Consider the following 26,436-nt stretch of genomic DNA (forward strand, 5'->3'; position numbering starts at 1 on the left):
TTTGGACTGACACTCTAGTGGGTGCTAGGTTGTTGAAAAAAAGAAAGAAAGAAAGAAAGAAAGCCCTGTCGACCTGCTCAGGTGGACGCAAAAGATTCCAAGGCACTTTTTCAAAGAAAGGCCTGGGAGTTCTCCTGGTGTCCTACCCAACATTTATCCCTCAAACAATACCACTGAAATTAGATTAACTGATCATTCATGCTGTGTTTCCTACATTACAACATTACTCCAAAAATACTTTATAGGCTGTAAAGCGCTTTGGGACGTCCTGATATCATGAAAGGCGCTATATAAATGCAAGTCTGACTTTCTTTCTTTCATCTGGCAATATAAACTAGATTGCCAATTATGGCAATATAAACCAGAGGGCACAATTCTAAAAGGAACAGGAACAGAGAGATCTAGGGGTTTATGTTTTTTTTTAATTCATTCATGGGATGTGGGCGTCGCTGGCGAGGCCGGCATTTATTGCCGATCCCTAATTGCCCTTGAGAAGGTGGTGGTGAGCCGCCTTCTTGAACCGCTGCAGTCCGTGTGGTGAAGGTTCTCCCACAGTGCTGTTAGGAAGGGAGTTCCAGGATTTTGACCCAGCAACGATGAAGGAACGGCGATATATTTCCAAGTCGGGATGGTGTGTGACTTGGAGGGGAACGTGCAGGTGGTGTTGTTCCCCTGTGCCTGCTGCTCTTGTCCTTCTAGATGGTAGAGGTCGTGGGTTTGGGAGGTGCTGTTGAAGAAGCCTTGGCGAGTTGCTGCAGTGCATCCTGTGGATGGTACACACTGCAGCCACTGTGTGCCGTGGTGAAGGGAGTGAATGTTTAGGGTGGTGGATGGGGTGCCAATCAAGCGGGCTGCTTTGTCCTCGATGGTGTCGAGCTTCTTGAGTGTTGTTGGAGCAGCCCTCATCCAGGCAAGTGGAGGGTATTCCATCACTCTCCTGACTTGTGCCTTGTAGATGGTGGAAAGGCTTTGGCGAGTCAGGAGGTGAGTCACTCGCTGCAGAATACCCAGCCTCTGACCTGCTCTTGTAGCCACAGTCTTTATAAGGCTGGTCCAGTCAAGTTTCTGGTCAATGGTGACCCCCAGGATGTTGATGGTGGGGGATTCGGTGATGGTAATGCCGTTGAATGTCAAGGGGAGGTGGTTAGACTCTCTCTTGTTGGAGATGTCATTGCCTGGCACTTGTCTGGCGTGAATGTTACTTGCCACTTTTCAGCACAAATCGTTGAAGGTGGCAGGGCCGGCTGAGAAAGTGGTTAAATATGCATATGGGGTCCTGGGCTTTATAAATAGAGGCATAGGGTACAAAAGTAAACAAGTCATGATGAACCTTTATAAAACACTGGTTCGGCTACAACTGGAGTGTTGTGTCCAGTTCTGGGCACCACACTTTAGGAAATATGTGAAGGCCCTAGAGAGGGTGCAGAAGAGATTTACTAGAATGATTCCAGGGATGATGGACTTTAGTTACATGGATAGACTGGAGAAGTTAGGGTTGTTCTCCTCGGTTAGAGAAGATTTGATAGAGGTATTCAAAATCATGAAGGGTCTAGACAGAGTAGATAGAGAGAACCTGTTGCCATTGGAGGAAGGGTCAAGGACCAGAAAACATAGATTTAAGGTGATTGGCAAAAGAACCAAAGGTGACATGAGGAGAAACATTTTTACAGAGCGAGTGGTTAGGATCTGGAATGCACTGCCCGAGGGGGTGGTGGAGGCAGATTCAATCATGGCCATCAAAAGGGAACTGGATAAGTACTTGAAAGGAAAACATTGCAGGGCTACGGGGAAAGGGCGGGTGAGTGGGACTAGCTGGATTGCTCTTGCATAGAGCCGGCGCGGACTCGATGGGCCGAATGGCCTCCTTCCGTGCTGTAACCTTTCCATTATTCTATGTTTCTATCTTTTTTTAAATTCGTTCACGGGATGTGGGCGTCGCTGGCAAGGCCGGCATTTATTGCCCATCTCTAATTGCCCTTGAGAAGGTGGTGGTGAGCCGCCTTCTTGAACCTCTGCAGTCCGTGTGGTGACGGTTCTCCCACAGTGCTGTTAGGAAGGGAGTTCCAGGATTTTGACCCAGCGACAATGAAGGAACGGCGATATATTTCCAAGTCGGGATGGTGTGTGACTTGGAGGGGAACGTGCAGGTGGTGTTGTTCCCATGCGCCTGCTGCCCTTGTCCTTCTAGGAGGTAGAGGTCGCGGGTTTGGGAGGTGCTGTCATTACTGTTTGTGAGATCTTGCTGTGCAGGAATTGGTTGCTAGAGTGACAACACTTCACTCTAAAGCGTTTTGGTACATCCTGTAGATGTGTAAGTGCTATCTAAATATAAGTTTGTTCTTTCCTTCAATCTTAGCGTGACAGCACCAAAGCTCATATATCTGTACTCTTAACTAGCTTCCCTACATGTTTTTTGAACTTAAGAAAGCATGAAAGGAGGCTTTCATATACCATGCGCAATCTACCCATCCAATCTCTTGAATAAAAGATTAGCATAAATACACCCCGATCACCAAAGATATTCCGACATGCAACATTCTTTGCAGTGAGTCCCACACTATTTGGATGCTTATAGAGTAAGTATCCTCATAGGATGTTGTACATGTGCATGGAATGGCCACATGGGTTCAATTGATGCGTGCCTTGGGGATATTACACCTTTCATAAAACCCTGCGAGACTTGTTGCTACACACACGCTGATGTTGAGTTGCTTATTACATTGCCTGCTCCATGCTGGACCTCTGCTCACTCATTACACACCCCACCCCCACCCCCACTCAGAGCAGGAACCATTAATGTGATGTGCAATTGTAGGCAAATGTGAGCCAATTTGGAAGTTCACTTTTTTAATTGGTGCTGAAAAGGTCCTTAACAAGCTAAAATGTTAATTAATATGGAGTCTGTGCATTAATCACACGGACTTGCAAACATATGAAAATGACTGGTAGGAAAAGGTCAGCTGGTCCATCAAACCTGACCCACACTCCTGATGGCCGGATCACCATAACTAGAGACTTCCGACCCCCCCCTCCGCATCCATGTAATCTCCTGGGAGCAGCAAAAAAACAAAGAAGAACATCGGGCCAATAAGGAGAAAAAAACCTTGGGAAATTCCTCTCCACCCGTTCCCCACCCCTCAACCTCAGGCAATCAAAACCAGTCCGGGTCATCACACGGACCAAGTGTTATCTGTAAAATCACCTTCTATATGATACGACCTCTGCCCCAGTCAGGGACCGTTCCAGTTTCCACTTGAAAAGATACAGAGAGTCAGCACCCAGCACAAGATTATCCCCTGGAAGAACTTTCAGACCATGGGCAAATTGCACTAAAGATTTGTTAATGCTTGTGCACCAAATTACTAAATTACACACATATCTACATGCACACATACATATACACACACACTAATACATATGCACACACACATACATACACATATACATACATATATACACACACATAGACACATATAAAAACACTAATACATCTACACACATACACACACACATATATACACGCATACATACATATATACACGCATAGACACATAAAACACACATACACATACACACATACATCTACACACATACATATATACACATGCATACATATAAATACATATATGTATGTGTAACACACACATGCATAAGCACATATATGCACACACATATGCACACATACACACAGACATATACACACTCATACATACACATACATATACACATATACACACACACATAAATATATGTAAGTGTGTTTGAAAATAGCCTTTGGGTACTGTTCATCCAGCAGTAATTGTTACCAAGGTCACTTTTCGTGGAACAATAGAGATCCATTCAACAACCTCACAGGCAAAACCTCAAGGTGTTTTCAAATTATAAAAGCTTCAATTCAGGCATACATCCCAAAAACAAAAGTCCCCTCCTAGGAAACACAAGGGAAATAGTTTGTTTTAAAGCATTTCTTTTGCCAAGGTGACAAACTGCCTCGTCAATGAGCAAAACAACCATAGACAAGGGTATATAACAATCGGAGAGAAAGATTAAATGAAAAAAAAAGCCAGAATGAGAAAGGCACTCGGGTTGCTATTAAATTGCGTGATGTTAAAAAGAAAATAAGAAAGAACTTGTGTTTGTAACAGTTCTGACGAAGGGTCATCGACCTGAAACGTTAACTCTGTTTCTCTCTCCACAGATGCTGCCTGACTTGCTGAGTATTTCCAGCATTATCTGTTTTTATTTCAGATTTCCAGCATCTGCAGTATTTTGCTTTTGTTTTAGTGTTCAATTCACTGCCACTTCTCTCCCAGGAATGACCACCTTGAAGAAGTTCTGCTCTTCTGTCCGACGAGATTTCCGTTTGTCTCTTTTCCCTTGTTCACCTTCATTGCTTTCTGTTTCCCTTCCCGCGTTTGATCAGGATGTGGAGATGCCGGTGATGGACTGGGGTTGACAATTGTAAACAATTTTACAACACCAAGTTATAGTCCAGCAATTTTATTTTAAATTCACAAGCTTTCGGAGGCTTCCTCCTTCGTCAGGTGAACGACGAAGGAGGAGGCCTCCGAAAGCTTGTGAATTTAAAATAAAATTGCTGGACTATAACTTGGTGTTGTAAAATTGTTTACAATTGCGTTTGATCAGGTTTCTTCGAAAACTCGCTTTCACAGCCACATCTCTTTCCTCAGCAGCTGTCTCCGGCTCCGACCAGTTCTGACAAAGGGTCATCGACCTGAAACGTTAACTCTGTTTCTTTCTCCACAGATGCTGCCTGATTCGTTGAGTATTTCCAGCATTTTCTGTTTTTATTTGGTTTAAATATCACTTTATCACATCCTCAGTACATCATAGTGTTTTGCAACGAGTGAATTACTTTTGAAGTGTAGTTACTGTTGTTATGTGAGCAAAAGCAGCAGTCAATTATGAAGGTAATGAAGCAGTCCGAGCCCGCATGCAGCAAAACCTGGACAACATCCAGGCTTGGGCTGATAAGTGGCAAGTAACATTCGCGCCAGACAAGTGCCAGGCAATGACCATCTCCAACAAGAGAGAGTCTAACCACGTCCCCTTGACATTCAATGGCATTACCATCGCCGAATCCCCCACCATCAACATCCTGGGGGTCGCCATTGACCAGAAACTTAACTGAACCAGCCAAATAAATACCGTGGCTACAAGAGCAGGTCAGAAGCTGGGTATTTTGCAGTGAGTGACTCACCTCCTGACTCCCCAAAGCCTTTCCACCATCTACAAGGCACAAGTCAGGAGCATGTTGGAATACTCTCCACTTGCCTGGATGAGTGCAGCTCCAACAACACTCAAGAAGCTCGATACCATCCAGGACAAAGCAGCCCGCTTGACTGGCATCCCATCCACCACCCTAAACATTCGCTCCCTTCACCACCGGCGCAATGTAGCTGCAGTGTGTACCATCCACAGGATGCACTGCAGCAACTCATAGACTTCTTCGACAGCACCTCCCAAACCCGCGACCTCTACCACCTAGAAGGACAAGGGCAGCAGGCACATGGGAACAACATCACCTGCACGTTCCCCTCCAAGTCACACACCATCCTGACTTGGAAATATATCACCGCTCCTTCATCGTCGCTGGGTCAAAATCCTGGAACTCCCTTCCTAACAGCACTGTGGGAGAACCGTCACCATATGGACTGCAGCGGTTCAAAAAGGCGGCTCACCACCACCTTCTCAAGGGCAATTAGGGATGGGCAATAAATGCCGGCCTTGCCAGCGACACCCACATCCCATGAACGAATAAAAAATTTTTTTTAAAAAGTCAATTTGCGCACAGCAAGGTCCCACAAATGGCAATGGGGCAAATGACCCGTTAACCTGTATTTTGGTGTTCTTGGTTGAGGTACGACTATCGACCATGGCACTGGGAAACTTCCTGCTTTTCCTGGAATAGTGCCATGGGATCTTTTATGTTCATCTGAACAGGCAGACAGGACCTCAGTTTAATGTCTCATCCAAAACATGACATCTCTAACAGTGCAGCACTCCCTCAGTACTGCACTGTTAGAGGTGGCATGTTTAGATTATGTGCTCAAGTCTCTGGAGTGGGACTTGAAACCACGACCTTCTGACTCTGAGGCGTGAGTGCTACCATTGAGTCAAGCTGATATAAGAAAAATGTTAATAAATTCCCATATTAAATGTCTGGCAGTGGGGATCACATTCAATTGCATCTTTTAAGTGAAAATTGGATAATTGATTGAAGCAGATGAAATACAGGGCCTTAGAGAGAGAGCAGGGCAGTGGGATTACCTTTGGAGCGCTCTGGCATAAATCCGACATAGGCATGATGGGCTAAATGGCTTCCTTCTGTTCTGTTAAAAGTTTATGGTTCACATTTGTCTGTCAGAAATTCAGATACACACAAAGGATAGCCAGTGAGATGCAGTCATATCTCCGACCATTATATAGGCTTAGTAAATTCTCCAGGGGAATTGGGGAATAATCGGATAGCTCTTTCAAAGAGCCGGCGCAGGCACAATGGGCCGAATGGCCTCCTTCTGTGTTGTATCATTCTACGATTCTATGATTTCCCACACTGTCCATCCTGAGCATGTCTCGTGAACATGGTGGGGGCTGATTTCCATCTTCACCTCTTGGGCGATTAACTGGTGGAGTTAATCTCACGCCCATTATAGAACTGGCCCAATTTACATTTCCGTTGATTTCAATGGGATGGAAATCGGACGGGTTGTCTAGCGGGCGGGCGATCCTCTCTGCCAGTTTGCCGCCCGAGCGGAGAAGGTAAAATAGATTACTGCCGTGGACTAACTAAGTGTCTGCTGCCCCTGTTCCTACCCACCGTGAGGCTGGTGAGGGCTTTTTATAGAATGTGCCGGACGGGTCTTTGCAGAGCGGCCTGAGGGCTCCGCTCAGAAAAAATTTACCTCTCAATCCCCGGGAACTGGCAGCAGTGGGCATTCTGAGGGCAAATATCGAGTGCACACAGGGCTGAGCTAAGAATTCTTTGAGGCCTTGGACACCCAGGACATTTGGGGCTCACTCCGCACAACTCCCCCCACCCCACATCCGTAAGAGAAGAAGAAAGACTTGCATTTATATAGCACCTTTCACAAACTCAGGACGTCCCAAAGCGCTTTACAACCAGTGAAGTACTTTTGAAGTGTGGTCAGCGTTGTAATGTAGGAAACGCTGCGGCCAATTTGCGCCCAGCAAGGTCCCACAAACAGCAATGTGATAATGACCAGATAAACTGTTTTTTATTTAAGTGATAAGAACATAAGAACATAAGAAATAGGAGCAGGAGTAGGCCAATCGGCCCCTCGAGCCTGCTCCGCCATTCAATAAGATCATGGCTGATCTGATCCTAACCTCAAATCTAAAATCATGTCCAATTTCCTGCCCGCTCCCCGTAACCCCTAATTCCCTTTACTTCGAGGAAACTGTCGATTTCTGTTTTAAATTTATTTAATGATGTAGCTTCCACAGCTTCCTGGGGCAGCAAATTCCACAGACCTACTACCCTCTGAGTGAAGAAGTTTCTCCTCATCTCAGTTTTGAAAGTGCAGCCCTTTATTCCAAGATTATGCCCCCGAGTTCTAGTTTCACCCATCCTTGGGAACATCCTTACCGCATCCACCCGATCAAGCCCCTTCACAATCTTATATGTTTCAATAAGATCCCCTCTCATTCTTCTGAACTCCAATGAGTAGAGTCCCAATCTACTCAACCTCTCCTCGTATGTCCGCCCCCTCATCCCCGGGATTAGCCGAGTGAACCTTCTTTGTACTGCCTCGAGAGCAAGTATGTCTTTTCTTAAGTATGGAGACCAAAACTGTATGCAGTATTCCAGGATGTTGGTTTGAGGGATAAATATTGGCTATAGTGTCACAGACAACGTTTTTAGGAAGTGGATATATAGAAGATGGCCTGGTGATGTGACATCATCACAGGAGGCGTGCCAATGCGTAGCAAAGATTGCCTGCTGCCAGACCAGTGCTTTCAGTGGGTGAGAAGACCAATTTATTCCCCTGGGTCTTAGGGTTTGCCAGTCTTAAAATATTTTCGGAATTCCTTCCATCTGGGTGCACCAGATGTGAGAGGCCTGGGGCACAGGATGCCAGCTGGGTGAAAACTAAGACAAAAACCACTGTCGTCTCCTGCCGTTATTGCAACAACAACAACTTGCATTTATATAGCGCCTCTGACGTAGTAAATCATCCCAAGGTGCTTCACAGGAGCGATTGTCAAACAAAATTTGACACCGAGCCACAGAGAGATTTCTTAGGACAAGTGCAAAGAGGTAGGTTTCAAGCAGTGTCTTAAAGAAGGAGACAGGTGGAGAGGCAGATTGGTTTAGGGAGGAAATTCAAGAGCTTAGGCAGCTGAAGGCACGGCCGCCAATGGCGGAGTGATGAAAATAGGTGATGCCGAAAAGGCCAGAATTCGAGGTTCTGTACGTGCAACGAGATGAAGCAGCCTCCAGTTTCCTCTGAGACTCAAGGTATCACTGCACACACTGCGGTATCCGTGCCACGCCAAGCTCAGAGGGAAACGGGATGTGGGCGTCGCTGGCGAGGCCGGCATTTATTGCCCATCCCTAATTGCCCTCGAGAAGGTGGTGGTGAGCCGCCTTCTTGAACCGCTGCAGTCCGTGTGGTGACTTTTCTCCCACAGTGCTGTTAGGAAGGGAGTTCCAGGATTTTGACCCAGCGACAATGAAGGAACGGCGATATATTTCCAAGTCGGGATGGTGTGTGACTTGGAGGGGAACGTGCAGGTGGTGTTGTTCCCATGCGCCTGCTGCTCTCGTCCTTCTAGGTGGTAGAGGTCGCGGGTTTGGGAGGTGCTGTCGAAGAAGCCTTGGCGAGTTGCTGCAGTGCATCCTGTGCATGGTGCACACTGCAGCCACAGTGCGCCGGTGGTGAAGGGAGTGAATGTTCAGGGTGGTGGATGGGGTGCCAATCAAGCGGGCTGCTTTATCATGGATGGTGTTGAGCTTCTTGAGTGTTGTTGGAGCTGCACTCATCCAGGCAAGTGGAGAGTATTCCATCACACTCCTGACTTGTGCCTTGTAGATGGTGGAAAGGCTTTGGGAAGTCAGGAGGTGAGTCACTCGCCGCAGAATACCCAGCCTCTGACCTGCTCTCGTAGCCACAGTATTTATATGGCTGGTCCAGTTAAGTTTCTGGTCAATGGTGACACCCAGGATGTTGATGGTGGGGGATTCGGCGATGGTAATGCCATTGAATGTCAAGGGGACGTGGTTAGACTCTCTCTTGTTGGAGATGGTCATTGCCTGGCACTTATCTGGCGCGAATGTTACTTGCCACTTATGAGCCCAAGCCTGGATGTTGTCCAGGTCTTGCTGCATGCGGGCTCGGACTGCTTCATTATCTGAGGGGTTGCGAATGGAACTGAACACTGTGCAGTCATCAGCGAACATCCCCATTTCTGACCTTATGATGGAGGGAAGGTCATTGATGAAGCAGCTGAAGATGGTTGGGCCTAGGACACTGCCCTGAGGAACTCCTGCAGCAATGCCTGGGGCTGAGATGATTGGCCTCCAACAACCACTACCATCTTCCTTTGTGCTAGGTATGACTCCAGCCACTGGAGAGTTTTCCCCCTGATTCCCATTGACTTCAATTTTACTAGTGCTCCTTCGTGCCACACTCGGTCAAATGCTGCCTTAATGTCAAGGGCAGTCACTCTCACCTCACCTCTGGAATTCAGCTCTTTTGTCCATGTTTGGACCAAGGCTGTAATGAGGTCTGGAGCCGAGTGGTCCTGGCGGAACCCAAACTGAGCATCGGTGAGCAGGTTATTGGTGAGTAAGTGCCGCTTGATAGCACTGTCGACGACACCTTCCATCACTTTGCTGATGATTGAGAGTAGACTGATGGGGCGGTAATTGGCCGGATTGGATTTGTCCTGCTTTTTGTGGACAGGACATACCTGGGCAATTTTCCACATTGTCGGGTAGATGCCAGTGTTGTAGCTGTACTGGAACAGCTTGGCTAGAGGCGCAGCTAGTTCTGGAGCACAAGTCTTCAGCACGACAGCTGGGATGTTGTCGGGGCCCATAGCCTTTGCTGTATCCAGTGCACTCAGCCGTTTCTTGATATCACGTGGAGTGAATCGAATTGGCCGAAGACTGGCTTCTGTGATGGTGGGGATATCGGGAGGAGGCTGAGATGGATCATCCACTCGGCACTTCTGGCTGAAGATGGTTGCAAACGCTTCAGCCTTGTCTTTTGCACTCACGTGCTGGACTCCGCCATCATTGAGAATGTGGATGTTTGCAGAGCCTCCTCCTCCCGTTAGTTGTTTAATTGTCCACCACCATTCACGACTGGATGTGGCAGGACTGCAGAGCTTTGATCTGATTCGTTGGTTGTGGAATCGCTTCGCTCCGTCTATAGCATGTTGCTTCCGCTGTTTAGCATGCATGTAGTCCTGAGTTGTAGCTTCACCAGGTTGGCACCTCATTTTTAGGTACGCCTGGTGCTGCTCCTGGCATGCTCTTCTACACTCCTCATTGAACCAGGGTTGATCCCCTGGCTTGTTGGTAATGGTAGAGTGAGGAATATGCCGGGCCATGAGATTACAGATTGTGCTGGAATACAATTCTGCTGCTGCTGATGGCCCACAGCGCCTCATGGATGCCCAGTTTTGAGCTGCTGGATCCATTCTGAATCTATCCCATTTAGCACGGTGGTAGTGCCACACAACACGTTGGATGGTGTCCTCAGTGCGAAGACGGGACTTCATCTCCACGAGGACTGTGCGGTGGTCACTCCTACCAATACTGTCATGGACAGATGCATTTGCGACAGGTAGATTGGTGAGGACGAGGTCAAGTAAGTTTTTCCCTCGTGTTGGTTCGCTCACCACCTGCCGCAGGCCCAGTCTAGCAGCTATGTCCTTCAGGACTTGGCCAGCTCGGTCAGTAGTGGTGCTACCGAGCCACTCTTGGTGATGGACATTGAAGTCCCCCACCCAGAGTACATTCTGTGCCCTTGCTACCCTCAGTGCTTCCTCCAAGTGGTGCTCAACATGGAGGAGGACTGATTCATCAGCTGAGGGAGGACGGTAGGTGGTAATCAGCAGGAGGTTTCCTTGCCCATGTTTGACCTGATGCCATGAGATTTCATGGGGTCCAGAGTCAATGTTGAGGACTCCCAGGGCCACTCCCTCCTGACTGTATATCACTGTACCGCCACCTCTGGTGGGTCTGTCCTGCCGGTGGGACAGGACATACCCGGGGATGGTGATGGAAGAATCTGGGACGTTGGCTGAAAGATATGATTCTGTAAGTATGGCTATGTCAGGCTGTTGCTTGACTAGTCTGTGGGACAGCTCTCCCAATTTTGGCACAAGTCCCCAGATGTTAGTAAGGAGGACCTTGCAGGGTCGACTGGGCTTGGTGTTTTGCCGTTGTCGTGAAGGTATTCAGGCAAAGCCTGCTGCCTTTACTGGTCTCGATGCTAGGAGCTCACCAGAGAGGTGTTGGGATGCTGGGTAAGTTTAAAGGTAAGCGGCTGCACAAGAGGGCAAAACTTTTTGTCGGCCTGTCCAAAGAAAGTGTGGTATCAAAAGAGTGACTGGCAATATTTAGTGACTGGCATAAGATACCGAGAGCCAGGAAAACGAGTCAGCAGCTTAGCGATGGAGTGACAGAGGGCTCAAACCCCCTGTTTGATGGCTGGTGAAGTGGAGGACTGTCCTGTTTGCCAGTTGAGAACGCTCTTCCCAGAGGAGAGCAGGGAAACGTCCTTGGAAGGACAAGGCACTTGGGCTCAACACTTTCCCTGCTACCCGCAAGACCTGAGGAACAGACTTGGAAGAAGATGGAACACCTTGGGCAAGCTGCCAAGAGAAGTTTACCCCACAGTTCCATTTACCTGGAACAGGCTACGCCATCAAAAAAAATTCATCATTTTTCCATGTGCAATGTTGTTATAAAAGCTTGATTTTTCATCGTGTTGTTCACATTCCTGAGATGGAGATTTAGTGCAAGTCAACGGGAAAGCATTTGCTCCCTCTGTTATTGCAGAACAAGCTCTGAGAAATTCAGTTCCGATTTTTTAATTTCCATTAATTTATCCCTTCAGTGAATTTTATTTGTGTGGATGAAACTTATTATAACTGTTATTAGTCAAAATTACACCCCCATGATACACAGACAGAAACATTGCAGTATTACCATCAGCTTGTATAAGCTTCACCAGCCAGAGGGAAAGAGATTTGAAAAAATAAGTACATCATTTTCATAATGCCTCGATTTTGAAATTCTCATCCTTGTGTTCAAATTCCTCCATGACCTCGCCCCCCCCCTCCCTATCTCTGTAACCTCCTCCAGCCCTACAGCCCTCCAAGATCTCTGCATTCCTCCAGTTCTGGCCTCTTGCGATCCCTGATTTTCATCGCTCCACCATTGGCGGCCGTGCCTTCAGCTGCCTAGGCCCTAAGCTCCGGAAATCCCTTCCTAAACCTCTCTGCCTCTCTACCTCCTTTATGTCGCTCCTTAAAGCCTACCTCTCTGACCAAGCATTTGGCCATTTGTCCTAATATCTCTTCATGTGTCTCGGTGTCAAATTTTGTCTGACAACTCTCCTGTGAAGCGCCTTGGGACGTTTTTACTACATTAAAGGTGCTATATAAATACAAGTGGTTGTTGTAATACCATTTAACCCTAAAGAACTGTACAGTAAGTTCATAAATATGTTGGGTGGTTATTTTGTTTTAATCTGTGGCCATCAATAATCGGTCTTCTGTACTGAGCTGACTAATGTATACATTATACATTCCCATTAGCATTAGAAGCTCAATAGAACAGCTGCTTTCTGCACTTCACTGCTTCAAGTAAAGACTCTGCAGGATGTTGGGACCTGATCCCAAGCACTTTTCTGAGTGATGGACCAGCCAAGTGACACTGACGGATATATCAGACAGTGACAACCAGAGACTGGGTTCTGTTTCCAGTCGAGTTTACAAGAGGGTGACTGATCGATTCCTGCTCTGCAAAGTGAGATCAGCTTTCTCTCCCCTCTCTCCCCCCTCCCACCCCGCACCCCTACCCTTGTTTAATTGCACGCGATGACTGTCTTCTCATGAATTATTGAGCGCCGAAAAGTCTGCTGCTATTTTTGATGCCAGGACTCCTGCTATCAGTTTGCAGGCTGAGGCAGTTAACCTCGCAGTCTGTTGATACACATGTTCTCGATATGACAGAGTTAACACAGCGTGCAGAGCGAGCAACCTCCACCCCCGCCCACCCCCCCCACCCACCTTTCAACTTGTAAAAAGTTGCTCATGGATAATGCATCAGAAGAGTGCTGTTAGTGCAGACAAGAGGATCCAGCTATCCCTTCAACGTAACAGACTGTTACACTGGAAACCCTGCCAGTCTGGAGCTCCCACTGTGGCTGGTGGGTAATTGGTACTTAGTCACGCGGAACCGGGAAGGTCCCAATTATGAGCCATAGTCTGCGCTGAAATTGCCGGCCTAGGCCAGACTCGCCCACGTTCTGGCAGCTGCTTATGTCACAGGGAAGTGTCAGAAAGTAACAGGGATCATTAGCCATGAAAGGGGGCAGAATTACCAGAACCAGACAGCAGGATGGCAGATGCTCTCAAGAGAGCGACAGACGATTATCATAAGATGGCATCAGGGCAGACAGGTGATTGCTGTGAGAATCGTAGAATTGTACAGCACCAAAGGAGGCCATTCGGCCCATCGTGCCTGTGCCGGCTCTTTGAAAGAGCTATCCAATTAGTCCCACTCCCCCTGCTCTTTCCCCATAACCCTGCAAATTTTTCCTTTTCAAGTACATATTCAATTCCCTTTACAAAACAACGATTAAATCTGCTTCCACCGCCCTTTCAGGCAGGGCATTCCAGATCATAACAACTCGCTGCATAAAAAAAATTCCCTTCATTTCCGCTCCACCCGGTTCTTTTGCCAATTATCTTAAATCTGTGTCCTCTGGTTACCGACCCTCCTGGGCAGTGGATACAGTTGCTCCTGATTTACCCTATCAAAACCCCTCATAATATTGAACACCTCGATCAAATCTCCCCCTAACCTTCCATGCTCTGAGGAAAACAATCCCAGCTTCTGTAGTCTCTCCACGTAACTGAAGTCCCACATCCCTGGTGTCATTCTAGTAAACGTAAGGCCAATTAAGCCACAGGGGAGTTTATGCTGATAAACATTAGTAAGGGATATCATAAAATGGAGGGTCACTCGCTGTTCAATGTAGATGGCCCAAAGTAAGAAGTATCTGGGCATTGCCTACTGTCAGTCACAGCTGAGGGCCAGAATTGTCCATTCATTCCCAAGGGGCAGTTTGTTCATTATTGTAGTCTCCCTTTCGATTGCTGCCAGTTTGGACTAATTTGTCTTTGCATCACCTCCTCTGATAGTCTATCATTTTCTCATATCCCAGTCCTCATGTGAGGATTTTCATTTAACTTGTTGTCATATTTGGGAGGAGAAATGTGACTGGTGCCAAACAGGTGACCTGGGTTCCTGAGCAACTCTTCTGACAATTATTTAGCCCTCATGGTACCTGAAAGGTTCTCAGGTTCTCAGCACTCAGTGTTTGCATGATATTCTGATGTCCCAGAGGTGCATCCGACCATATACATCTGGAACGCACTGCCTGAAGGAGTGGCGGGAGCAGACTCCATAGGACCTTTCAAAAGGCAATTGGACATGTTCTTGAAGAGGAGTCATTTGCAGTGTCATGGGGAAAAAGCTGGGGTGTGGGACTAATTGGATCGTTTGTGTTCATTGTACACGGCTTTTGCTTTAATTAAGGAACATAAAGGATGTCAAGGCCTTGGAGAAGGTACAGAGGAGGTTAACCAAGATGATACCAGGGACGAGGGGCTTCAGTCATGTGGAGAGATTGGAGAAGCTGGGATTGTTCTCCTTAAAGCAGAGAAAGTTAAGCGGAGACCTAATAGAGATGTTCAAAATTATGAAGGGTTTTGATAGAGAAAGTTGGGACCAACTGTTTCCTCTGGCAAGTGGGTTGGTAACCAGAGGTCATAGATTTAAAATAATTGGCCAAAAAACTAGAGGGGCAATGAGGAGATTTTTTTTTCAGACAGCGGGTTGTTAAGATCAGGAATGCACTCCCTGAAGAGTGGTGGAAGCAGATTCCATAGGAAGTTTCAAAAGGCAATTGGACATGTAATTGAAGAGGACTCATTTGCAGGGTTATGGGGAAAATATGGAGGCAGGGGGGCTAATTGGATAGCTCTTTCAAACAGCTAGCATAGGCACGGCGGGCCGAATGGCCTCCTCCTGTGCTGTAAGGTTCTATGATTCTATGAGGGAAGGGTTAAGGCCTATAGTGCAGGGCACCACAAAGATAGGAAAGAGCAGAAGAGAGGAGTCAAAGCAGGAAGCAGTCATTAGCTGACACTAAGCTCAGGTTTTCAGAAGTTGATGATCGTAGGATTACAGAAGGTATAGAGTTCCACAGTGCTGGGAACTCGGCAAAGAAGGGACTAGAGGCTATGATTAATGTGATGCCGGAATTGTCAGATAGATTAACACCAACGCAGCGAGACTGTAGAAGCGAAAAGTAATATTGCACTATGGTTCACTGCAAACAGGTATTATTATACCGATTAGCAGAATATACTGCCACTACACCAATGGAAACTATGAAAATAAAATAAGATTTAGTGTTTAGGTCATTTTAGTTAGAGACTGGGATGAGAGAGTTGGGTATGATTATTACACTTTTAATAGTGTAATTTCATTTTTGGGGCAAGTTTCAGTTCTGATCTCCTCCAATGATCCATAAGTCCATAAGACCATAAGAGATAGGAGCAGGAGTAGGCCATTCGGCCCCTCGAGCCTGCTCCGCCATTCAATGAGATTATGGCTGATCTGATTTTTACCTCAACTCCACTTTCCTGCCTTTTCCCCATATCCTTTGACTCCCTTGCTGATCAAAAATTTGTCTAACTCAGCCTTGATTGTATTCAATGACTCAGCCTCCACAGCTTTTTGGGGAAAGAATTCCAAAGATTCACGACCCTCTGGGAGAAGAAATTCCTCCTCATTTCCATCTTAAATGGGCGACCTCTTATTCTGAGACTATGCCCCCTAGTTTTAGACTCCCCCAAGAGTGGTAACATCCTCTCAGCATCTACCCTATCGAGTCCCCTCAGAATCTTCTATGTTTCAATAAGATCTCCTCTTATTCTTTTAAACTCCAATGAGCATAGACCCAACCTGTTCAATCTTTCCTCATAAGACAACCCTTCCATACCCGGAATCAACCTAGTGAACCTTCTCTGAACTGCCTCCAATGCAAGTATGTCCTTCCTTAAATTAGGGCACCAGAACTGTACGCAGTACTCCAGGTGTGGTCTCACCAGCACCCTGTACATTTGTAGCATGACTTCCCTGCTTTTATACTCCATCCCCCTAGAAATAAAGGTTAATATTCCAATTGCCTTTTGGATTACCTGCTGCACTTGTATGTTGACTTTTTATGTTTCATGTACGAGGACACCCAGATCCCTCTGTACCGCAGCATTTTGTAGTATTTCTCCATTCAAATAATATTTTGCTTTTTTATTTTTCCTCCCAAAGTGGGTGACTTTACATTTTCCCACATTATATTCCATCTGCCAAATTTTTGCCCTTTCGCTTAACCTGTCAATATCCCTTTGCAGACACTTTGTGTCCTCATCGCATGAACGAATCCAGTAAGTCAACGTCCCCTCTGATGTGGTAATGATCCATACAGACTAGATTTGATTCGCAGTTTGTATTGAGTCATCATTTGAGGTAGCAGTACCAATGGGCTCAGTGTCAAAATTACATAGAATTTACAGCACAGAAACAGGCCATTCGGTCCAACAGGTCCATGCTGGTGTTTATGCTCCACACCAGCCTCCTCCCACCCTACTTCATCTAACCCTATCAGCATATCCTTATATTCCTTTCTCCCTCACGTGTTTATCTGGCTTCCCCCAATGACTAGAAAGGGTGAATAAAATAGCCAAGGTTTCCACTTTTTTAATTACTATCTACTAGAAAGGGAACATGTATGAATGTCTGGTGAGGACAGGATGACATGGTCTTCAGGGTTGAATGGCTGATCATTATCTAGGTTTACACACGTAGAATGTCCAATGAGTTCGGCTCTTGGGGTTGTCAGTACGCATGGAACTCCACCCCAGCATGGGCTTTGCACCTTCAACACTGAAGAGGAGAAAACTGGAAAAGAAACCATCAATTTTGTCCTGGCCGTACTCGGATAGGTTTACATTTTTGATGTGGTTCCATGCTAAATGCTCAGACGTACTATAATAGCAGAACGAACCTAAAGTAAATCAAACTGCAGCTACATTTCTGTCAGATTGACCAGTTCTTATTTGATAGAGTGGGCAGGATTCGAGGGAACACTGAGTGCCCTCTGTGATTATTAGTTGCCAAGGGCAGCAAAACCAAAACTATCTTTATAGAATGTCTGGCTGCTAAATTTATACGGTTGTTATGGGATATTGTAACTAAACATACACCACGTATTGGTTACCCACCAATTAACACCAAGCTGCCTTACTTGACTGATCACCTTGCCAGGTGAGACAGCCAGGTGCTAAGTGGCAGATGTGTAATACATGGCAATTAATGAGCTGCAACAAATAGATAAATTCCACAGGCTCTGATTTTAATGTGGGGGGGGGGGTGGTTACAATACAGGCGAGCCCAGAAGCGGGGAAGCACACCCAGGGACTCCCAGGGGCATGAAAGCCTGGCCGATCTTAACAGCAGGGCCTCATTTCCATAGATTTTGTTGGTGACCCACCCGAACCCGGATAAATCCACTAACAGGCCAGCGAGCGGGACCGGGCCGAAGAGGGAATTCAACAGCAGGAGGCTGTAACTGGGGACCCAGATAACTGGTGAGGGGTCACTGGACACGATCGGAGGGTAAGTGGGGGGGTGCCCGGGGCAAGGGAAGGCCCCAAGGCTATTATCAATTAGTTTGTGCAGCCAATAATATAGAAAGAAGGACTTGTATTTATACAGAGGTTTTAGCATATCTCTCAGAAAACCTTACAAAGTGCCACACATTCATATGATTACTTTGAAGTGCAGTGCAGTTGGGCCCAAAGAAGGCCCAACTCCCGGAGTTAAAATTGGGGCCCATGTCTTTCCATTGCCATAGCATTAGCAGGGGCATTGCCTATAACAGGAGTTTGAGGTCACTATCTAGGATGACAATTACTTGCAGATCTGAAGGACCATTGTGCTGGTGGGTGCAGTCCTTCAGGTGGTATGTTACACTGAGATCCTGTCAGTCTCTTGAGGTAGAGATTAACATGGGTGTCCTGGCCAACATTCCTCCCTCAACTACTGCCATCAAAAGCAAATATAATGGTCAATTCAGCTCAGTTAGTTCCTAGTATCTTCTTTTTTATTCATTCATGGGATGTGGGCGTTGCTGGCAAGGCCAGCATTTATTGCCCATCCCTAATTGCCCTTGAGAAGGTGGTGGTGAGACGCCTTCTTGAACCGCTGCAGTCCGTGTGGTGAAGGTTCTCCCGCAGTGCTGTTAGGTAGGGAGTTCCAGGATTTTGACCCAGCGACGATGAAGGAATGGCGATGTAGTTCCAAGTCAGGGTGACTTGGAGGGGCACATGCAGGTGGTATTGTTCCCCTGTGTCTGCTGCCCTTGTCCTTCTAGATGGTAGAGGTCGCGGTTTTGGGAGGTGCTGTCGAAGAAGCCCTGGTGAGTTGCTGCAGTGCATCCTGCAGATGGTACACACTGCAGCCACTGTGCACCAGTGGTGAAGGGAGTGAATGTTTAGGGTGGTGGATGGGGTGCCAATCAAGCTGGTTCTTTGTTCTGGATGGTGTTGAGCTTCTTGAGTGTTGTTGGAGCTGCACTCATCCAGTGGAGAGTACTCCATCACGCTCCTGACTTATGCCTTGTAGATGGTGGAAAGGCTTTGGGGAGTCAGGAGTTGAGTCGCTCGCCGCAGAATACCCAGCCTCTGACCTGCTCTTGTAGCCACAGTATTTATGTGGCTGGTCCAGTTAAGTTTCTGGTCAATGGTGACCCCCAGGATGTTGATGGTGGGGGATTCAGCGATGGTAATGCCGTTGACTGTCAAGGAGATGTGGTTAGACTCTCGCTTTTTGGAGATGGTCATTGCCTGGCACTTGTCTGGCACGAAAGTTACTTGCCATTTAACTGCCCAAGCCTGGATGTTGTCCAGGTCTTTCTGCATGCGGGCATGGACTGCTTCATTATCTGATGGGTTGAGAATGGAACTGAATGCTGTGCAATCATCAGTGAACATCCCCATTTCTGACCTTATGATGGAGGGAAGGTCATTGATGAAGCAGCTGAAGATGGTTGGGCCTCGGGCACTGCCCTGAGGAATTTCTGCAGCAATGTCCTGGGGCTGAGATGATTGGCCTCCAACAACCACCTTCCTTTGTGCTAGGTATGACTCCAGCCACTGGAGAGTTTTGCTCCTGATTCCCATTGACTTCAATTTTACTAGGGCTCCTTGGTGCCACACTTGGTCAAATACTGCCTTGATGTCAAGGGCAGTCACTCTCACCTCACCTCTGGAATTCAGCTCTTTTGTCCATGTTTGGTCCAAGGCTGTAAGGAGGTCTGGAGCCGAGTGGTCCTGGCGGAACCCAAACTGAGCATCGGTGAGCAGGTTATTGGTGAGTAAGTGCCGCTTGATAGCACTGTCGACGACATCTTCCATCACTTTGCTGATGATTGAGAGTAGACTGATGGGGTGGCAATTGGCCGGATTGGATTTATAACAATATGTACAGCACAGGATTCCTGGGATGAGAGGATTGTCCTATGAGGAGAGATTGAGTAGAATGGGCCTATACTCTCTGGAGTTTAGAAGAATGAAAGGTGATCTCATTGAAACGTATAAAGTTCTTAGATGGCTTGACAGAGTAGATGCTGTTAGGCTGTTTCTTCTGGCTGGAGAGTCTAGAACTAGGGGTCATAGTCTCAAGATAAGGGATTGACCATTTAGGAACGAGATGAGGAAAAATTTCTTCACTCAGAAGGTGGTGAATCTTTGGAATTTTCTACCCCAGAGGGCTTTGGATGCTCAGTCATTGAGTATATTTAAGATTGAGATCAATAGATTTTTGGACACTAAGGGAATCAAGGGAAATGGGGATTGAGTGGGAAAGTGGAGTTGAGGTAGAAGATCAGCCATGATCATATTGAATGGCAGAACAGGCTCGAGGAGCCATATGGCCTACTCCTACTCCTATTTCTTATGTTCTTATGTTCTAGAAGAGCCTGTGCTGGCTCTTTGAAAGAGCTACTTCCTTGCTCTTTCCCCATAGCCCTGTAAATTTTTTCCCTTCAAGTATTTATCCAATTCCCTTTTGAAAGTTACTATTGAATCTGCTTCCACCACCCTTTCAAGCAGTACATTCCAGATCATAACAACTCGCTGCGTCAAAAAATGTTTCCTCATCTCACCTCTGGTTATAGGATCTTGATGTATTTGACATTTTAAAAAAATCACTGCACTTCAAAGTAATTATGGGAATGTGAGACACTTTGAGGTTGAGTGAGAAACCTCAAAAATAAACACAAGTCCTTCTTTCTATATTATTAGAATTACAAACTAATTGATAATGAGGGTAAGAGGGAGGTCTTTTCTGAAATTAGGATGAGAGTTTAATGCTGGGAGAGTGTAGAGGACTACTCCCTTATATGTGACCTTTACTGATACTGTTGATGCAGACTCAGGAAAAGCATTTCACTCCACACCCTACCTGTTCTTTGTCTTGATGAGCAGGAAACAAAAAATCACGAAACCCACTTACCCCGCACCCCCCATCTCTCCCCCCACACAAAAAAAAAATCAATGTGTCAACTCCTGCTAAATGGTGATTAGCTCAACCCAATGCAGTGCAATTTGCTGCATCGAATTGGTCACAAACAAGTACAAAATGCTCCACTGGAGACTTCCAGTGATGAAACTCAGCAGCCGCAGTCCTTTGTTGGGTTAATCAGAACCATCTCTGCCTTCAACTGATCAGTGAAAAACCAACAGCTCAGAGCAGTGAACACGGTCTTCCATCATGTTCGAGAACACCTCCCCACCACAAGGGTTAATCAATTCTTATGCTATCACTACAACACATATATAATAACAATAAAATATCCTCAATGGAAATAAATAAATCAAAAACCAAACCTATTTTTTTCTTAGGCCAGGTTGTATTATTGACCTATTTTGGAATTTATAACTTCCTCGGTCCCCAATGGAAACTAACGCGAGTCATAAATTACCTGAAAGGTCAATAATAAACAAGCAGTCATGCTGACCCATGGGTGCTTCTTTGATAACCTGATATTAGCGGTTGATTGATAGTTAAGTCGATTCCTCTTTGGTGCAGAACCTGCCTCCTTTGACATCCCGCACACGTATCATGATTGGACGCATCTACCAGGTATTGGTTTTAACATGTCAGTCTTATTATCATCCAAATGTTTATATGTGAACCGAACAAGGTCTCGATTTCTGTCTTAGAAGGCACTAGGGGCCCTTTATTAGTTAACTGCTTGTACATTTGATTGACAACAAAAGAGTTATTGAAGTTATTCCTTGAGTATAGAGGATTAAGGGGTGATCTAATCGAGGTGTTTAAGATAATTAAAGGATTTGATAGGGTAGACAGAGAGATAGTTCCTCTGGCGGGGGAGTCCAGAACAAGAGGACATAACTTTAAAATTTGAGCTGGGCTGTTCAGGGGTGATGTCAGGAAGCACTTCTTCACACAAAGGGTAGTGGAAATTTGGAACTCTCTCCCTCAAAAAGCCATTGAGGCTGGGGGTCAATTGAAAATTTCAAAACTGAGATTGATAGATTTTTGTTAGGCAAAGGTATTAAGGGATACAGAACAAAGGTGGGTAGATGGAGTTAAGATACAGGTCAGCCATGATCTAATTGAATGGCAGAACAAGCACAAGGAGCTGAATGGCCTACTCCTGTCCCTATGTTCCTATTTCTGTGTTTCTCTCTACTTTTGGTTATTCAGTGGAGAATCCATTATCTTCCATAATTAAGGGGACATCCTTGATGGTTGATGAAAGTTGTTAGATAATCAAGAGTCCCTAATTTTTGGTTGTAGATTGCTGATACAGCAATACCCCAAGCCCGGGAATGAACACAAGTGCAATACAAATAGCATAAATTAAATATTGTGGCAGGAGAAGATTGGTGTTAGCAACCTGTGCAATAAAATGTTGTTTCTCACAAGACTTTGATCCCGTGGAAATTCTGCTGGATAATCGTGAAGGCGGGTGATTCGAGTGCAGGTTCCATTGCAGTACTAAATTTCCAAGCTGTAATATTAACTTCTCAATGAAATTTAAATTGTAATAATACAGATTAATTCACGTAATAATTCAGAAATGAGTCACTTGATCCCTACAATTCTGATGTTGTTTCCATTGTCTGTTATATTGCCGAATCAATAGAGTATAAGTTATGTAGAATTATGCTGCAGCTATACAAAACCCTGGTTAGACCGCACCTGGAATACTGTGAGCAGTTCTAGGCACCCCATCATCGGAAGGACATATTGTCCTTGGAGGGAGTGCAGCGTAGGTTTACTGGAATGATACCCGGACTTCAAGGGTTTAGTTACGAGGAGAGATTACACAAATTGGGGTTGTATTCGCTGGAGTTTCGAAGGTTAAGGAGTGATCTGATCGAAGTTTATAAGATATTAAGGGGAACAGATAGGGTGGATAGAGAGAAACTATTTCCGCTGGTTGGGGATTCTAGGAGTAGGGGGCACAGTCTAAAAATTAGAGCCAGACCTTTCAGGAGCGAGATTAAAAAACATTTCTACACACAAAGGGTGGTAGAAGTTTGGAACTCTCATCGGCAAACGGCAATTGATACTAGCTCAATTGCTAAATTTAAATCTGAGAAAAAAGCTTTTTGGCAACCAAAGGTATTAAGGGATATGGGCCAAAGGCAGGTATATGGAGTTAGATCACAGATCAGCCATGATCTTATCAAATGGCGGAGCAGGCTCGAGGAGTTGAGTGGCCTACTCCTGTTCCTATGTTCCTAAGTCCGAGGATACAGCTGAAACTATACAGGGCTCTGGTCAGACTGCACCTTAACAATTGTGTCCAGTTTTTTGGTCAAAAAGACAGAAGGGAAGCATTGAGGCCTTGGAGCTGGTGCAGGCCAAAACCTATTGTGAAATGGTTGAATCATGATGAAACACTGGAGAAACTTGGAATCTTCAGTCTTGAAAGGAGGTGGCTGAGATGTGGACAAGATATTAAATAGATTAGGTAAATCCAGAAGAGTATTGTAGGAATCTAAGAATGTAGGATAAGGGGGGGAACAGATTCAAACTTTTCCAGGACTCACCCGGAAAAATGTTCAGGGAAAGGGTGGTCAACACCTAGAATTGACTTCCGTGTAGGATATTGGAGTCATTTAAGATACAGTTAAATGGTTTGTGTGTGTGTGTGTGTGTGTGTGTGTGTGCGGGTGCGCATGCTTGCTTGCTGTACATGCGCGTGTGTGTGTGCATTCACACGTGTGTGGTGTGGGGGACAGTCAGTTCTGCTGGATGAATGAGATAGGATGGGCTAATTGGCCTTCCAATTCAATGAGGAATTTTTCTTTTACGCGGAGATTTGTTATGATCTGGAACGCACTGCCTGAAAGGGCGGTGGAAGCAGATTCAATAGTAACTTTCAAAAGGGAATTGGATAAATACTTGAGGGAAAAAAAATTGCAGGGCTATGGGAAAGAGCAGGAGAGTGGGACTAATTGGAGAACTCTTTCAAAGAGCCGGCACAGGCACAATTGGCTGAATGGCTTTCTTCTGTGCTGCATCATTCCATGATTCTACATTTGTCTTAGGATCTTGTGACTATACATTCGAGAGAAAATAATAGAGAAAGCCATAAACAATGAAGAAAATGTAGAACACCTGATGGATGAAGTGATGAAATGGAATGAAGCCATATAGTCTCCACCACTTACAACAGGAGCATTGGTGTTAATGCGATTAGCTTGCTATACAGGTTGGATGATGTATCGCCTTTTAGAGACACTGAGAGAGAATAGGAACAGAGAAGGAAGCAAACGGCTGACTGGATTCCAAATCTGCCTCGCGGTCATTCTTAAAATTTAACATGGAAAGGGAGCAACTGATGGTTTGTCCAGGATTTAAACCAAGGGTTTTCCAATGTTCCCAAATTACCGATTGAAGAATCGGGAGCTGGTAAAATGCAGGAGGGGCAGGATTTCGTAAATCTCATGCAACTGATTCTACAACAACTTGCATTTATATAGGGCCTTTAACGTAGTAAAACATCCCAAGGCCCTTCACAGGAGCAATTATCAAATAAAAGTTGACACAAAGCCGCATCAGGTGATAGCTGGACAGGTGACCAAAAGCTTGGTCAAAGAGGTAGGTCTTAAGGAGCGTCTTAAAGGAGGAGAGAGAGTGGTAGAGAGGCAGGGGGGTTACGGGAGGAAACTCCAGAGCTTGGGGTCTCGGCAGCTGAAGGTACGGCCGCCAATGTTGGGGTGATGAAAATCCTAGTTCAGAACGGGCGATTGTTAATGAGAGAGATCACGGAAGGATTTAAATACAATATGATAACGAGGTGCGAAGAATTTATTGAACAGCCCGAAATAGCTGGCACATTTAACGTATTTTAAGCGGTATCTTAGTAATTGGCTCCTATGGTAATGGAAAATGGTTAGCGCCATGTGCCCGATATATGCAACTGACCATGCTAAGCGGTGTAAATGGTATTAGAATAGGTGCCCCTCACCCAGCGGACATCGTGACAAATGAGCAGGTTTTTGCCAGAATTGTTAATAGAAAAGGAGAAAGAAAGACTTGCATTTCTATAGCGCCTTTCACGTCCTCAGAATGTCCCAAAACACTTTGCATCCAATGAAGTACATTTGAAGTGTAGTCACTGCTTTAATGTAGGAAATGCAGCACCCAATTTGTGCACAGCAAGATCCCAATAAATAGCAATGTAATAATGACCAGATATTCTGGTTTTATTGTAGTGATGTTGGTTGAGGGATAAGTATTGGCCAGGACACCAGGGAGAACTCCCCTGCTTTTCTTCGAATAATGCCATTTACGTCCACCTGAGAGGACAGACAAGGCCTCGACTTAAAGTCTCATTTGCCAGAAGGCCCATCCAACAGTGCAGCACTGCCTCAGTACTGCACGGAGGTCTCAGCCTGGATTTTGTAGCTCAAGTCTCTGGAGCGGGCCTTGACCTCACAGCCTTCTGACTCAGATGAGAGGGCTACCCACTGAGCCATGGATGATACCTTAATAGAGTGGCAAATGTTAGGCAAGCCAGGGATGGCTGTAAAGAACATTCAAAGAGCAAGATTGCTTTCAACTGACAATCTCAATGTGCAACTGAAGGAAGGCTATGAGCTGAAAATCCTTCAGCCATATCAGGTCAAGAACGTCCCATTTCCTCCGGGGACCTTTATGGTAGAAAGAAACGAGACTCAAGCAGGAGTACAGCCCACCAGTGGCTCAAAAGAATCTGGTAAATCACTAATACTAATTGAAAACGCAACGGGAAGCTCTGTGACAGCACAAGAATCCTATAGAAATGTGGATCTCCAATGCCATTGGGTCTCTGGAGGTTGCACCATTTATATTAAAGGGTGCCACAGAGAGCGGAAGTATCTGCCATTGAGGTCTAAAGTAGTTTTTTTTTATCATTCTTTTACGCTACATGAATGATTAAAATGGGAAGTGGTTTGCTGGGTACTTTTACTGTGATCTTGCGGCAAACGAAATGCTACCAGTAATTTATACCGAGAATTGTCACGGAAAGTTTCTGTTTACTTCTTTGTGAATTTTGTAGCCATCAAGGTTGAGGAATGTTAGTGATGGGGAATGGAACAACATTTCCCATTTCAGACACTCAGTGCCAATAATACGCACTGCAGGTCAGGCGCCATTAGATGCCAAGTAAACCGCCTTCTGTTCTGTCCTAATATGTCCCCAACTTTAGATTAGTGTACATTAGTGATATTTTTTCCATTTCTTACCACGGCTCCCTGAGTGAGATTACCAATTTAGTGTACCTATAGCGGAATCAAACTCATTTCAATTTGGATCCTTGCAGCCAGCAGACGGAGGAGACTTTCAGAAGCAAACATTATTTACATAATTATTCTTACCTCATTATGAACCTAATTACTGTAGTCTCTCAAGTACGATATACCATTCACCCTGGAACCATTGGGGAAATTTAGCCCACTAGCAACTAAAAGCCAAGGCGCAGCCTACTTTTCTGCGAGCAGATACAAATCCACCAGTTAGCATGCAGAAAGATATGAGGACAATACTTTGAGGGA

Source organism: Heptranchias perlo, chromosome 14 (assembly GCF_035084215.1).
Source record: "Heptranchias perlo isolate sHepPer1 chromosome 14, sHepPer1.hap1, whole genome shotgun sequence".
Taxonomy (NCBI): Eukaryota; Metazoa; Chordata; class Chondrichthyes; order Hexanchiformes; family Hexanchidae; genus Heptranchias; species Heptranchias perlo.